This window comes from Lutra lutra, chromosome 5 (assembly GCF_902655055.1).
Source record: "Lutra lutra chromosome 5, mLutLut1.2, whole genome shotgun sequence".
In the NCBI taxonomy this organism is placed as follows: domain Eukaryota; kingdom Metazoa; phylum Chordata; class Mammalia; order Carnivora; family Mustelidae; genus Lutra; species Lutra lutra.
Genome location: NC_062282.1, coordinates 16,934,179 through 16,950,462, shown reverse-complemented (window position 1 = coordinate 16,950,462; position 16,284 = coordinate 16,934,179).

The window sequence follows — 16,284 nt, the reverse complement described above, 5'->3', positions numbered from 1 at the left end:
CTAACTTCAAGAGTTTAAAAAAAAAAAAGTAAGTCAATCCCTGGCCCAAGTGAAGACGAGGAATGAAAACAAAGAAAGAAGGGATAAAAATATTTTTAAACATATGTTGACTAGAGAATTCAGGGAATTTTTTTTTCATGTTTCATTTAAATTCCAGTTGGTTAACATATAGTATAATATTAGTTTTAATAGTAGAATTTTGTGATTCATCACTTACAAACAATATGCAGTGCTTATCACAGTAAGTACCTTCCTTAATACCCATCATCCATTTAACTCATCTCTCACCCACCCTCCTCCAGCAACCCCCAGTTTGCTATCTATAGTTAAGTCTATTTTATAGTTTGTCTTTTTTTCCCCCTCCATGTTCACGTGTTTCATTTCTTAAATTCCACATATGAGTGAAATAATATGGTATTTGCCTTTCTCTGACTGACTTATTTCACTCAGCATAGTATACTCTAGCTCCTCCACATCATTGCAAATTGCAAGATTTCATTCTTTTTTATGGCTGAGTTATATTTCATTATAATACATATGAATAATTCTTACTTAACCATAATGCTTTCAAAATGGATTAGTACATTTCAATACTAAAACAACAAAAATATTTTATTTAGTAGGATTTACTAGTAAGGATGCTATGTGTACATATAAAAATGATTATGGCCTTGTTCCAATAAAACTATAAAAACAGTCCATATACAGGCCAAATTTTGGCCAATAGGCTATAGTTTGTGGGCCACAGATTTAGAATATATCACATCTGATTTTCTTAATTCCTTGTAGACTGACAACTTTTATGTAATACAATTAAATTTAAGTATGGGAGAAATTAAATTATAAATATTAAATACAAGTGTGAATTTGCATTTTGGGGGTCATTAGAAAATGCATTGCTCCCTCAATCTGAGATTAATGTAAATGCTCACTCTTAGTCCCATCCTTTCTGGGCAGAGCAGTGACAGGTTTTGGACCAGCACTGATCAGTGGGTCACACTTTGAGAAGCTCCATTCAAAGCTAAAGACAATGGCTTACATCTTTCCAGTTGAAGCCTATTGTGTTTACAACATTGGATGAGTACTCCTCACTTTCTGAACTGTTAGTCTTTCCAAACATATATATATGTTTTCCCAAACATATATATTTTAGTGAAATACACTCACAAACTCAGCATAGTCAACTCATTTTGAGGTACTGAGCCTTTCATGATACATTGAAAGGCATAGTTATTATAACTGGGCTTGCCTAAAGATTGAAGTTTATCTCTGTCATTCATACATTAACCACAAGCTCTTGTTTGTTTGTCTATTTGTCTATTTTTAAGCTTAGAGTGATACTATCATTCATCTTAGATATCTCTGAACATATTTTATTTACTTTGTATCTCTATAGTTTAGCTTCTTACCCAACACAAGGTAGAAACGCACATACAAAATAGTGAGTAGAAATGTTAAGCATGGGGCTCCTGGGTGGCTCAGTGGGTTAAGCCTCTCCCTTCAGCTCAGGTCATGATCTCAGGGTTCTGGGATCAAACCGAACCCTGCATCAGGCTCTCTACTCCATGGGGACCCTGCTTCCCCCTCTCTGTCTGCCTGCCTCTCTGTCTACTTGTGATCTTTCTCTCTGTCAAATAAATAAATAAAATCTTTATTTAAAAAAAAAAAGAAATGTTAAGCAATTGGACATAGCATCTTTTTTCTCCCCAAATAAATAGACTAATCCTATAGGTGAATATATATATTTTTTAAAAACCTAACTATAAGGACTCAAACACTAAAATTCCACTTGGTATTCCATCCCACAACTTTATAATTATATTTGACCTTTGTGTCTACCATCACTGAATTGACTGATTGGCTAACTTCTCTTCTATTATTTTCTTCCTTTTGACCTTCAAAAACTAGACAGCCTGATTAGGGATAGCTGGAAACAGGCATTTTCTGCAATTATTTTTTGTTGTTGTTGTTAATCAAATCATGAGCGATATTCAGTTTCTTCTTATGTTAATATCTAATTCCTTCTTTGAATTAAGTAGTTTTGCTATAAAATATATTATTTTCTAGATAGAATTAATGCAAATTATTTTTATTGTGATGATGTAGGAATGAGAAAATCTGCATTAAAAGGGAAATAGACTCATAAAATTAAACTATCTGGAAAACTAAAGATTATATTTAACTTTGACCTCATTTTCTTTTCTCTAAATTCTTATTTAATTTGATTATTTGAAATAATAAATCTATAGCACTTCATAAATTATTTAAAATTTTAATTAGACAGTAAGTAAGATGTTTACTAAAAAACTTCCAGGTCAGTAAACTGACTACAGAATGAAAATCAGTGAGTTGTGTAAGAGTTATAAAGAAGAAAGTATACATTTACAAGAGACTAAAGACATAAAAGTTTTAATAAACATATAGAAAAAAGAATTTAGCAATTTGAATTAAGTAAAATTAGAGAACAATAATTTATATAATTAAATTTAAAAGAGAATTACTGATGTGGAATCATTTCATTAAAAAAAATCCATTTTTGGGGGCGCCTGGGTGGCTCAGTGGGTTAAAGCCTCGCCCTTCGGCTCGGGTTATGATCCCAGGATCCTGGGATTGAGTCCTGCATCGGGCTCTCTGTTCAGCAGGGAGCCTGCTTCCTCCTCTCTCTCTGCCTGCCTCTCTACCTACTTGTGATCTTTGTCTGTCAACTAAATAAATAAAATCTTTAAAAAAAAAAATCCATTTTTGGCTTTGTAAGTAATCCCAGTGACCTAGAGTGAGCCAACCTACTTAGTATCAGTATTGTGGAATGACAGTCAATGAATTCTACTGCCCATATTTTTATCAGTAATGCTCTTTTCCATTAAAAATATCTAAACCTCAATTGAGAGTGCTGCTTCCATGAATTGGGATGCAGAAAACACTAGATAACTTTTAAACATATAGATCTCCCACTGAGAAAGTGGATAATGTGACTATCAAAAAGGGAAATAATTATAGTAAGTTTTAAAACTTGAGTTTGCATGTAAAAAGCCATAAGAATATTAATACTAACAAGAAAATATTACTATTAAATTTAAAAAAAATAGTTGTAATTTCAGCAGTGAAGAAGTTGGCCAAACTAAAACCTTATACAGTTTTATTAATTGTAATAAATTAGGAAGTGCTGAGATATGTACATCTTCCATTTCATCTGCTATCTACATGTGTGTTTATGAAATAAGGGATGTGGTTTCCACTATCTATCACAGTGGAAACAGATGGATCCGGAGAATCTCAAGCAAGCCAAGCAGTTAATAGGTTTCATTGGGCACTTATCTTTTGTTTTCAAACCAGAAATTGAGTGCAGGGCTAGAAGAATTGAGTTTAATTCATCCAAGATTATTATAAAAATTAATTAGCTGTATATTTTCCAACTTTCTGTAAAACCACAGAGTTCTAACGTTTTCACTGTTGAGCTAACAGTTGGAGTCTGTAGCTGGTTGACCCAGTATTTCCTTCATCCTCTCTTTAGTGCAGTTCCAGGAGTCTATGAAACCTAGTTTGGAAACAGAGTTGTAGATATTGGCAAACTAGTCTTGTGGCTCCAAGGTGTTTGCCAGGGTTGAAATCTTCATTGTCATCAATACTTACTATGATCCTCTTATGTTAACATTATCAGTTAAAACATCATCCAGTGCTCTTGGATGGTTCGTTAGAATCTTGTAACACTAACACTCAAAGATATCTTTGCTATCACCTAAGTCCATGTGCTTTTCAAAGAACACTGCTCTAAATAGAAAAATCATAGCAATGAGCTAGTGGGAAAGTTATTCTATGAATGGTAATATTGAAAATCACAATATCATTTCAAAAAATAAAACAAAACAAAAAATAAAGTAGGAAGTAAAATTAAGCTCAGCAATAGCCCAGGCAATAAAGAAAGTCTCTGACTGACTAGAACCTTCAATAACAAGAACAGAGGAATTGCTTTATATGGTCTAGTGGCAGCTCTTCTGTAACACCTCTATATTGAATATTTGTAAAAACAATACCCTTTTTCAAATACCACATGGATAGGATTAAGAAAGTTCTAATAAACAATTATGTAGTTAAGAGTCATATATTTATTGGCCTTTCAACCTATCTTATAGTGTTCAGAGGTACTATTTCTGATTGTGACCATATCTGTTTTCTTCAATTCAACATGTTTTCCATTTCCTTAAAATCTCTTGTGTTGGAGCTAACTTGTTTATTGTTTCTGAATAAAATGTAGATCACTGCCTTATTTCGAGCCAGAAATTTGCATTACTTTCTTCAGTGTGGAGGGGCCAAGGACAGGCAGTACCTAAATGTACCATTGGGACATATTGATTATTTAAAGAAAGAGGGCATATGATATGATGAGCACTGGGTGTTATATGCAACTAATGAATCATTGAACCCTACATCAAAAATTGATGATGTACTATATGCTGGCTAATTGAGTTTAAATTAAAAAAAGAAATATTGAAATGTGAGGGGTGGAAGAAAGAGTGTTTAAAAAAATAAAAGGCAAGATGCTTATAAATGCTTATAAAAATAAAATAAATTAAGTTACTTAAGAGACTATCTAAGCAAGAAGGACACCAGATGCTCTGCTTCCCTTGAAATTAGGAAATAAATCTCCTGTGTGATAAGTACCTTCTGTGTAGCAAGAGGTAAAAAGACATATCCTTATCACCAGATAGGGCACTTAGAGCCAAGGAGGCTGTATAAAAACCTTTCTTATGTTTTACTAATTTATTACCACACACCAAATTCTGTTTAGAATCCCATACTAATTGGAGCTCCCAAAGTTAGGTTTTCTTTGTTCTGTCAGTTTTTCACAGGGCTACTGTTTCTTTAAACATATAAAAACTTCCTTGGTTATTTCTTTAGATCTCAAATTATTGGACCTCCATGAACATGAATATTTTTTTCCTCCAATTAATCTTCTTTCTGTAAATTTAATTCTTAGTCCTGCTGGAAGAACTTGAAGGAATTTTTTTTGTTTTTTGTAAGTTTTTACATTAGGAAATATCACTTAATAATCAGGCTTTAATAATCCTATTAGCTAGTCAATGGATTTTTAAGAAATTAAGTCAAGTAAAAAATAACTTGTAATGTAAACAAAATTAAATGTGACTTCTGAAATTAAACTTTTGAAATTCTATTTTGTACTAATGTTCTGTGTGGTTTTTCAGTTTGTATAAGTGAATGTTTGTGCAGATTAAGTATTTAACCACCAAAAGTCAATTGTATGATTCACTGAATTGTAGTAGAACACAATATTCAGATATTTTAAGTATGTACATTTATGTATGATCAAGAAACCAAACAATATTATTAGGATAAAACCATGAAATTAGTCAAGATCGGGGAAATTACCTTTGAATACAAGTCACAGAAGTCATCTTCATTCACACTTCAGTAAGGATTGCTTTAATAGTTCACCCAAATTTATAATCAGATTTATTACCTATTATGCATATAATGCTGGTTGGGATGTGGAGAATATTAATGTACAAAATGATGACAAGAGACCGACAATATAACAATGGAGAGAATATATTTATCATGCTGATTTGTTTTTAATAAAAGTCTTTATGCAGAGAGTGGCACTCAGGGATGAGAACTTAAATCAGAAAAGAAGAGAGGAAGATCATCAACAAAGATACCCCCTGGATAGAAAGAGATCCATGAAACCAACACAGATTTCTCTGGCAGAGGCATGCAGGAAAGACTGGAACAATGGACATCAATTCAACCAAATGTAAAATCCCTGGGATTTGGTGCTAGCCATATACAAAGTGATAATAAGCATGAAAGGAAATAAAGAGATAGGTAAGCAAATAAATATAAATAACTAAATAGCTTTGAATGTGTTATCTTTAATGTTTAAGAATAAAGCAAATTCTTTAAAGCAAGAAAGAGGAAATAAAAGATGAGGTTCAGAAGTGGATTTTCCGGGACGCCTGGGTGGCTCAGTTGGTTGGACGACTGCCTTCGGCTCAGGTCATGATCCTGGAGTCCCAGGATCGTGTCCCGCATCGGGCTCCCAGCTCCACGGGGAGTCTGCTTCTCCCTCTGACCTTCTCCTAGCTCATGCTCTCTCTCACTGTCTCTCTCTCAAATAAATAAATAAAATCTTTAAAAATAAAAAAAATTAAAAAAAAAAAAAGAAGTGGATTTTCCAACTGGAAAATGATCTCTAGGCAATTTAGCAGTGTTTTTTAGCTTTGCATTTTTTTATTACTGAGGATAGCATTGTAGTGAATCACCACATATAAAATAAACCATTTGTAATTAAAAAATAATATGAATATATATTAATCAAATTAATATTTTAAAATATTTAAAGAAGAATGTCCAAGGGAGAAAAATTGAAGGGTCAATTCTTTCGCATTAATCTTCCTAGAAGTAAGTAGTTAGGACACTTTTTACTGTGCCTTATGAGTCTTCTCATATACCCCCTCATACTTTTAATTTATATCTTTATACCATAATAATGATTAATCATTTTTAAATACCTATTAATTTCCTATTGTCAGAAATGAGTTACTTCTCTTATGTCATACCTTTTTCCTTCTCCTTATATCTTCAGTTGCCATTAACCACCACTGGGTTAAATCAATATGTTGGGTTTATGGTATTTTGATTTTAGAAATATATTTTACAGTTGAGCTGCTCAGTATACTATCATTAAGTTGCCTTCAGGCACAACTTTTTACTTTCATTTTCTTGTACATTGAGTCACTGACAGTTTTGCTGTATTTCCAAACTAACTCTCTCCACACCCTCTCCAGCCTCTTAGTCAAGTTTCCACACTAATAGGTTAGGCAACCTGTGATTTCAGTTTGTTTTCAGGAGACTGTAGCTTTAGTGTCACAATCGTTCTGAGACTGAGTTGCTGGGATAGGAAGTGCCTGTGCTGGTATCCTGGGGAATTTTTTTGCTTTCCCACGCTCTGGTGAGTATCTTCCTTTGAAGATGCTCTATGTACCTCTCCCTTCCTTTTACTCCTTCACTGAATTAGCTTAGCTTCCTAAGAAAGGGTGCCTAAGTCAATCTTTCCTTCTTTCTTTCTTTCTTTCTTTCTTTCTTTCTTTCTTTCTTTCTTTCTTTCTTCTTTCTTTCTTTCTTTCCTTCACATGCTTTGTTTTAGTTTTATTTTATTTTACTTGCTTGTTTGTTGAAATATTCATGCCAAAAAATATTTTCATTGGATTTCCAATGTGTCTGATCATTCGCTTGAGTATAGGATTCTAGATTAAAAATTATTTTTCTGTACATTTTGATAATATTATTCCTTTGAAATGAAAACCTACCCTTTTCTTATGCTATTATTTCTTTCTTTCCCAACTGTTCTTTCATGTTCCACCCAAATGTCCATCAGGTGATGAATGGATAAATAAAATATAGTATATCCGATAAATAGAACATCATTGCTTTGCTCTTTCCTTGTCCTTTTACTTTCTTCTTTGATTGATATATCTTGTTAATTACTTAAATTGGCAGTTTCAGAGAGTTGGCAACTGGGAAGATCAGTGCTCATAAATGCTTTATCCAGCACAATTTAAGGGATCATTAGTGATAACTTGACAATATTTGCTACTACTTGATATATGAATAAGAGACAATTTTACATAGTGCCATTTACTTCACATGTCCTAAAATTATTATAATCAAAAAGATATCAAAATGTGGTGGGGAAGATGTGAAAAAGTGGAACCCTCTTACTTAGGAAAAGTCTGGAAGTTTCTCAAAGATTAAACATAGAATTACCATATGACCCCACAGTTTTTATCCTAGGTATATACCTGATAAACACATATGTAGACAAAATTCATAGCAGCATTATTCATAAAAAAATCAAAGAATGGAAACAAACCAAACATCCATTAACTGATGAATAAATAAAATACAATATCTCTATGCAATGGAATATGGTTTGTCACTAAAAAGGAATGACATACTAATACATTCAAGTATATGAATAAACATTGAAAATATGCTAAATGAAAGAAGTCATGAAAGACAGACCTATTGTATGATTTTATTTATATGAAATGTCCAAATTGGCAAATCTATAGAGCTAGAAAGCATATTGGTGATTGCCTAACTCTGGGGGTTGGGGTTGATCTACTAACTTGCTATGGTTATAATGTTTCCATTGAATGTAGATCAATGTAATTCTGATATTTCATTGTAATAATTATGAGCTATATCCTTTTATAAATCATGCAAGGCCTTGTTTTCTCCTTCTATCTAGAAAGAAAAGAAATTCATTAGTTTGAACCAAGTGAAAAACATCTATTTCTGTTTCTCAGAAATGTGACTGGGACTACTAATTGGTATAGAGTTTCCCCTTTGGGGTAATGAAACTATTCTAAAGTAGTTTGTGGTGATGATTGTACAAATCTGTGAATATACTAAAAAACATTTAATTTTACACTATAAATAAATGAATTATATGATATGTGAATCACACTTCAAAACATATGGAGACAAAGTTTAGAGCAGCATTATTCATAAAAGCCAGAAACATGGAAACAAACTAAATGCCCATCTGTGTGTGTGTGTGTGTGTGTATTAGGATTTGGAATATGTATGTATCCATATATATATATCCACCTATCTATAATCTATCTTTCTTTTTTAGTATTTATTTATTTATTTATTCAACAGAGAGAGACAGAGCAAGAGAGAAAACACAAGCAGGGGAGTGGGAGTGGGAGAATAGGGCTTCCTGCCGAGCAAGGAGCCCAATGCAGGGATTCTATCCCAGGACTCTGGGATCATGACCTGAGCTGAAAGCAGACGCTTAATGACTGAGCCACCCAGGTGCCCCTTTCATCTATCTTTCTATCTTTGGGATATGGTTTAATTCTGGAAAGACATCAAAAAATCATTATTAATTATTATTCATTTGAGATAAACCCAAACTAACTTGGAAATAGCAGCTTTGTATAACCTTGCATCACTTTTTCTTAATTTACACATTGTTTTACCTGGAATAAAAATCAGTAAGTTTATCAGAAATAACCTATTTGTTATATTTGTGAACAATAAGCCAAATTAATAAGCTCACTTTTATACTCAAACATGTGCCAGAACTGACCTTTCCTTCTGGATTGCCAATTTAAACAAAAGTATATCCTTTATTACTGGAATTCTGTGCAGTAATTGGAACAAACTTCTCACCTTGATTGTACCTAGAAATGATCTGTCACTATATCTTCATACTGTGAACACTGTGATGAAAGTAACTCTCATGAACCACAATGCAGCAATTTTTACATTTAAATAATTTATGAAAACACCAGTGGCACTCTATTTCAAAATGTAGTTAATCTGTACCACAAAACAGTTACAATTTACTAAAAGATAATGAGCAATGGAAGCATTTGAGAAACTTTTAGATTAGCATAATTAAAACAACTTTATTCGAAGTCTAGTTAGAATTTAAGAACACTGATCTACTAACTTGCTATGGTTATAATGTTTCCATTGAATGTAGATCAACATAATTCTGATATTTCGTTGTAATAATTGTGAGCTATATTCTTTCAAAAATCATGCAAGCCCCTGTTTTCTCCTTCTATCTAGAAAGAAAAGAAATTAACTAGTTTGAACCAAGTGAAAAACATCTATTTCTGTTTCTCATAATGTTAGAAACTGCATTTGTTTCTCACAGTAAAATTAGGCATTGTGAATTGCTAGGGTCATGACAAATAAATTGGCAGTGATACACCAGTGTATATTGTAAAAGGACTTTTTAACTTCTGAATGTTTTTAATGTGATGTGTAAGTAACTCAGCTAGAAATTTTGTTAGTTTGGGTGAGCAACTTATATATACATAAATTTTAATTCTTTATTGTAAAATTTAGGGTAAATGTACATGAACATGACTTTTATATAATTTTATAATAACTATGAGAATACAAATTGTCCTAATCTCTTTGTAAAATTAAAAACAAAATATGTAGCAGGGAAGATTTATGGGCTGAATTGTGCCCCCATCAGAACTCAGATGTTGAAATTTAACCTCCAATACCCCAGAATGTGATTGCATTAAAGAAAGGACCTTTAAATAGGTGATAGAGTTAAAATGGGGCCACCTGTGTCGGCCATAACTTAATATGACTAGCATCTTTATAAGAAGAGAATATTAGGGGGTGCCTGGGTGGCTCAGTGGGTTAAAGCCTCTGCCTTCGGCTCAGGTCATGATCCCAGAGTCCTGGGATCAAGCCCCGCATCGGGCTCTCTGCTCTTCAGGGAGCCTGCTTCCTCCTCTCTCTCTGCCTACTTGTGATCTCTGTCTGTCAAATAAATAAATAAAATCTTAAAAAAAAAAAAAAAGAAAGAAGAGAATATTAGGACCCACACGGAGATACCAGGGTTGCACACCCCAAGAAAATGCGAGGACACAGTGAGAAGATCACCACGTGCAAGCCATGAAGAGAGACCCTAAGAGAAATCAAATCTGTCAACACCTTGATCTTGGACTTCAAACCTCCAGTTGTGAGGAAAATAAAATCTACTGTTTAAGCCACCTAGCTGTGGCATTTTGTTATGGCTGCTCCAGGACATTAAAATAAGAGACAGTTGCCAAGAAGTCAGAACATGTTTTGGTTTGTTTTTTTTTCCCCCCAGGTTTAAATACCTCCTTATTAGTGCATTTACTTGTGCGTAAGAGAAGATGGTGTTTGAATTCCTTTACAAACTCTCATCATCTATGTTCTTTGTTTGAGATGCTATCTGCTGACATAACACCTATCCTCAGTCCTTTCTAAGATCACTCTCACATGGCTGAGAATGGAAGATCAAAATCTATGTTTAGAGACTTGCATGCAGCCAGAGGACTGAGTACAATTCAAACTGTGTCTTCTTGAAACAGTTGTGTGAGATTCAGAAGGCCAAAGAACAGAGAGGGCAACATTTCAGTAGCAATCTCAACTTAAACAGGCGATCTTTAGTAGATTATCCTATACTTGCAGTGGGCAGAATCTCCTAGTGCAGTCACAACCTCCATGAATGTGGTGACTCTGTGTCCACAGCAATGGGATCAGGGGCAAGGACCTGGGTCATGACAACAGTGATGTGCTGTTATAGACAATGGACCTAACTTCCATTCATCTAGACCCACTAATGATTTAGCAAACATGCAGTTCCCTGTGTTAAGTCAATTTCAGCTTGAAATATCCAGAATTATTTCCATTTCCTGTGCTGAATTCTGAATTTTTTGTCTAATTTTTTTTAAAGATTTTATTTATTTATTTGACAGAGAGAGATCACAAGTAGACGGAGAGGCAGGCAGAGAGAGAGAGAGAGGGAAGCAGGCTCCCTGCTGAGCAGAGAGCCCGACGCAGGACTCGATCCCAGGACCCTGAGATCACGACCTGAGCCGAAGGCAGCGGCTTAATCCACTGAGCCACCCAGGCGCCCCTTTTTGTCTAATTTACTGTTGACTGTAAAAAGAATTTTTACCAGCAAAAAATTGAAGAAATCCTATTAAAATGTTTTAGCACTATCAGGCTGGATTGGGAGAAGGAAAAAAAAAATTCAGCAGCTTCTACCAGATTCTTTGAGGATCCCCTAAACAGATCATTTATTGCCTATTATATTATATTATATTATATTAAACATGCATCATGTTTTTTGACTCAGTGCCAGACACAGAGGGAGAAAATGAATGAATTAAGTTAAAGTAAAAAACAAAACAAAACTAGAAATGGACACTGGATAATGTATTGGATAATAAAACAAAGTAACACTGACAGTGATTACAACAATGTGAATTTGCTGTATTGTTTACCTTGCAAGAACAAGTTTATGAAAAAGCTAATGTATGTGTGTATGTAAATTCTCAACCTGGGATGTGCTCTTGCTTATTATTCCTGCCCAAGTGGGGTTTCATATATGGAGATTCCTGTTCCTGTAGGTTTCCAAGGTAAAGAATTTACAAAACAAGTATTCAGCTACTTCATGACAGAGCATCCCCTTCAAAATAAAGATAAGAGTTGCATCTTAGAGCTTCCACAACCAAGAAAAAAGCATAATTGTTGGCTGGACTCTTCAAGTTTAGTATATATCATATTTGATGCTTGATAATACTGTCCCAACCAATTTATCACATGATACATGAGGTTTCTAGTTCTGCATGGGTGGTAGAATAACAAAGGGCTCATGCCTCTCTTGTAATAAAAGCAGTCCTGCCTCATGGACCATATGGTCTAACAGATACTATGATTCTAGAGGTTTCTGTCATAAAGACAATGGGTGGATCTTCCAGCAAATCCAATTTGAAAGATGCAGTACATTTCCCCCATGTTTAGGATCAAGGGAATTCTATATACAACTGAGCAGTGAACACCATTCAAAACATAGCTCTTGAAATGATACTGGATCCTGGTGAAAAGCTAAGTGCTTAAATGTGGATCATCAATAACGTGTATCCCAAATTTTCCATCAGGAAATAATTATTATCAGGTCACCAAAATTGGAAAGTGCCTATATTAGTGATAACTAAAAACTGTATCATCAGTAATTAGGAGAGATCCTTCTAGAGGTCAAATTTATTAAGGCTTGCTTTTTCATGTATATTGGGTGGAAGAGAAATTTAATGAGTTAAACATGCATGAGTTCATCAACAGCGGCATAGGGCATGCTAATTGGTCAGGTGCCTGGAAGTAGCAACTCTGGAAATCTGATGAAAAGGAATTCTGGAGAAGAGGCATGTGGGTGGTGTAATAGGAATAAGCACAAAATTTGAGAATATCTGCATCATATATTACTGTCATCAGAAATCATCATTTGTAGAAGAGGTAATAACCCAGTAGACAGAATGACTCAGCCAATAGGTAAAGTCAGCTTCTATCCTGACACACCATTGCTTTCACGATACACGATGCCGTAGTTAGAGATAGAGGCTCCAAATGGACCAGTGACATGAATTACGTCTCCGCAAGGATTTTCTAGCTATTGCTACTGTGGAATATCTGACCAATCTACAACAGAGAGAGAAGCTGAGCTCCTGATATAGAATCCTTTCTATATTATCTATATATATAAGGATTTCTGTAAGTCACTTAGCCACCATAAACCAAGCCATCCAGAGGATAGAATGTTATGTACCTGGATTTCTAAATTGAAACTTTATTACTATGCATCCCAGAGATCTGGAATGAAGAGGCAAGAAATCAAGTATGGGAAAATAAATCTAATATTATTTATTATAATATATAATTATACACAGAAAAAATAATTCACAAGCAAAATGAGCAGTAAGACAAATTTTGCAAACAGCATTAGGAAACTCAATAACCTGAACAATTAGTAAATGCAGTAATATTTTATTTCATTAAATATATATATATGTATGTATATAAAATCTCAGATAAAAGACAGAATTTAATCTTTACAATAAGAGTAAACATTTAGGGGCACCTGGGTGGCTCAGTGGGTTAAGCCGCTGCCTTCGGCTCAGGTCATGATCCCAGGTCCTGGGTTCGAGCCCCACATCGGGCTTTCTGCTCAGCAAGGAGCCTGCTTCCTCCTCTCTCTTTGCCTGCCTCTCTGCCTACTTGTGATTTCTCTCTGTCAAATAAATAAATAAAATCTTTAAAAAAAAAAAGAGTAAACATTTACTTACAAGAGGAAATGGCTACATAAAGCAGTAATTAAAGGATTTGTCCTGAAAAATACATAATTTCTAACTCTTTAAATAAGCAAGATGGAAAATCTGTTGAATAGTGAATTAGAAAAAAGTTAACCTAGAATTAAAATGATAATCCAGAATGGAAACCAAAACAATAAAGAGAAGAAAACTGAAAACAGGAGAAGTTAAGAATATTCAAAATAACTTGAGAAGAAGCAATGTCTTTTTATAAAGAGTTCCAGATGAACAAGCAAACAGAATAAGAAATGCAAAATATTTGATAAGGAAAAAAATTAACGTAGAAGGAAGTAGCCAATAAACTAAGATAGCAAAAGAAAAAAAGAGAGAGAGAGAGAAAATTAAACATCTCAAGTCTAAATGAATACTGATATAAAAACAAAACAATACCGTCCATTTGAAGACAAAAGAAGAAAGATACATAAGAAATATAGGGAATATCAGGTACATTAACATTCAATACTGAAAGTGAATTAATAGAGATATTGATTGAAAGACAAAATTAACAAGATTATTTAAATTTATAGACACCTGGGTGCCTATGTGGCACAGTCCATTACGCTCTGACTCTTGGTTTGGGCTCAGGCCACAAACCCATGGTCTTGGGATCAATCAAGCTCCAAGTGGAGCTCCATGCTCAGTGGAGAGTTTCTCTCCCTCTCCTTCTGCCCCTCCACACTGTGTGCTCTCTCTCTCTCACTCTCTCTCTAAGACAAATAAATACTAACAAAGTAAACTTATAGACACCTAAAAATATAGTCTTCAAAAGTATAAAGCAGGGGTGCCTGGGTGGCTCAGTGGGTTAAAGCCTCTGCCTTTGGCTCAGGTCATGATCCCAGGGTCCTGACACTGAGTCAGTAGGGAGCCTGCTTCCCTCTCTCTCAGCCTGCCTCTCTGCCTACTTGTGTCTGTCAAATAAATAAATAAAATCTTAAAAAAAAAGTATAAAGCAAAGACTGATAATATTACAAGCAAATACACAATTAAATTAGAAGATTTTAACACAATATGAGCAACCTACAGCTCAAGCAATCAAAAAATTAAAATACAGATCTAACTATCATAGGTAACAATATAAATAAATATTTTAAAATTGACTCTGTTCTGTGCTGTAAGAGAATTCTCAAAATACTGCAAAAAATAGATAAAATACAGGCTATATTGTTGGAATCCATAAAATTCAAAATTAACAATAAAAGCATACATACACAAACACAAATACTTGAACCCTACTATTGGAAATGAAACAACTTCTAACCCTGATAGAAATATGAAATAATAAAAATCATGAATGAAGCAGATAAGAGCATGCAGGATTTAAAATAGTTATAATGGCACTTGAAATTATAAACTATTATCACGTAAATTATCACGTAAAGGTGACATACAGTGAATATGTGGCAAGAAAAAGAATTGAGATACCAGGAAAAGCAATTGCAGAATGGTTAATGAAGTCAGAGCAAAAGATAAAAGCATTAGTTGTCAAAAATGCGTATGCTTTCCATTGAACTAACATATTAACATATTACCTTAGAGTATCTAAAATTCTGCTTCAGGCACAACATCACATCTTTACTATTCTTTTGTACTTGTGACTGGGGATTTTTATGAATGATTTACTTTTCTTTTTTTAGGTATGTAAGAATAGCAGTGTCAATAATAGATATCAACAAAGCAATTTGGTCCATTCTGACAAAGATACATGGATGTCTACTCTATATTGTAAGCTTTCTGATGCTGGAAATTATAGCTTGTATAAAATATAAGTATTCCAGAATTTTATTACTTTTGATACTTCTACCTGTGAATGCCAGCAACAGCCAATAAAATGGGATTCTTAACACATTTTGCTTTATGCATGACTGTATAAATTCACTTTAAATTCCATTTCACGACATATTTTCTGATGTCCTGCCATTTATGCTATATCTGATAATTTTAAACACTGTTCTTAAAAAATTAGTTTTATATTGTTTATCCAACACTAAACTTGAATTCTTCCAACCAATACAAATTGATTTAACAGAAAATCAATTGATATTCTTTATCCTTTGTACTTCTCACTAGATTTGGCTACACTCATGAACAGAAATCAGAAAGCTTTCCTTTTTATAAATAATGGTGTAATTCTATATGGTTTTTCTGAAAAGATAGTCAGCAAATGCAAATTTCCATAAAGCTTAAAAGACTATTTGATGTGCATTTTATAAATAACAGTATGACAGTGTTATTTTTTAATGATTTCTATAATATTTTAATAGGATGATCTACATTATAAAAAGTGAGCTAATAATAATTATAAAAATTTGTAATTTATGGAGAACAACAATACATGCAAAAAGGCTAAACTTCTCTTGGCAAGGTAGGTACGATTCGTTTATGTCATAAAATAACAATTAAATTTCCAATTATTTGGTCAGCTATATATATCGATGTACAGAAACCTTTACCCAATCATATAAATAAGTCACAGGTAAATTTTGATCACCTCAAATGTACTCAGTTCACCTCTGCCTCCAAATTAGAAATGCAACAAACAGCGCCTGCATCTACATCAACAAATTTCATTAACCTTTCATTACTTGGAGTTGCCACTCATTACAAACCT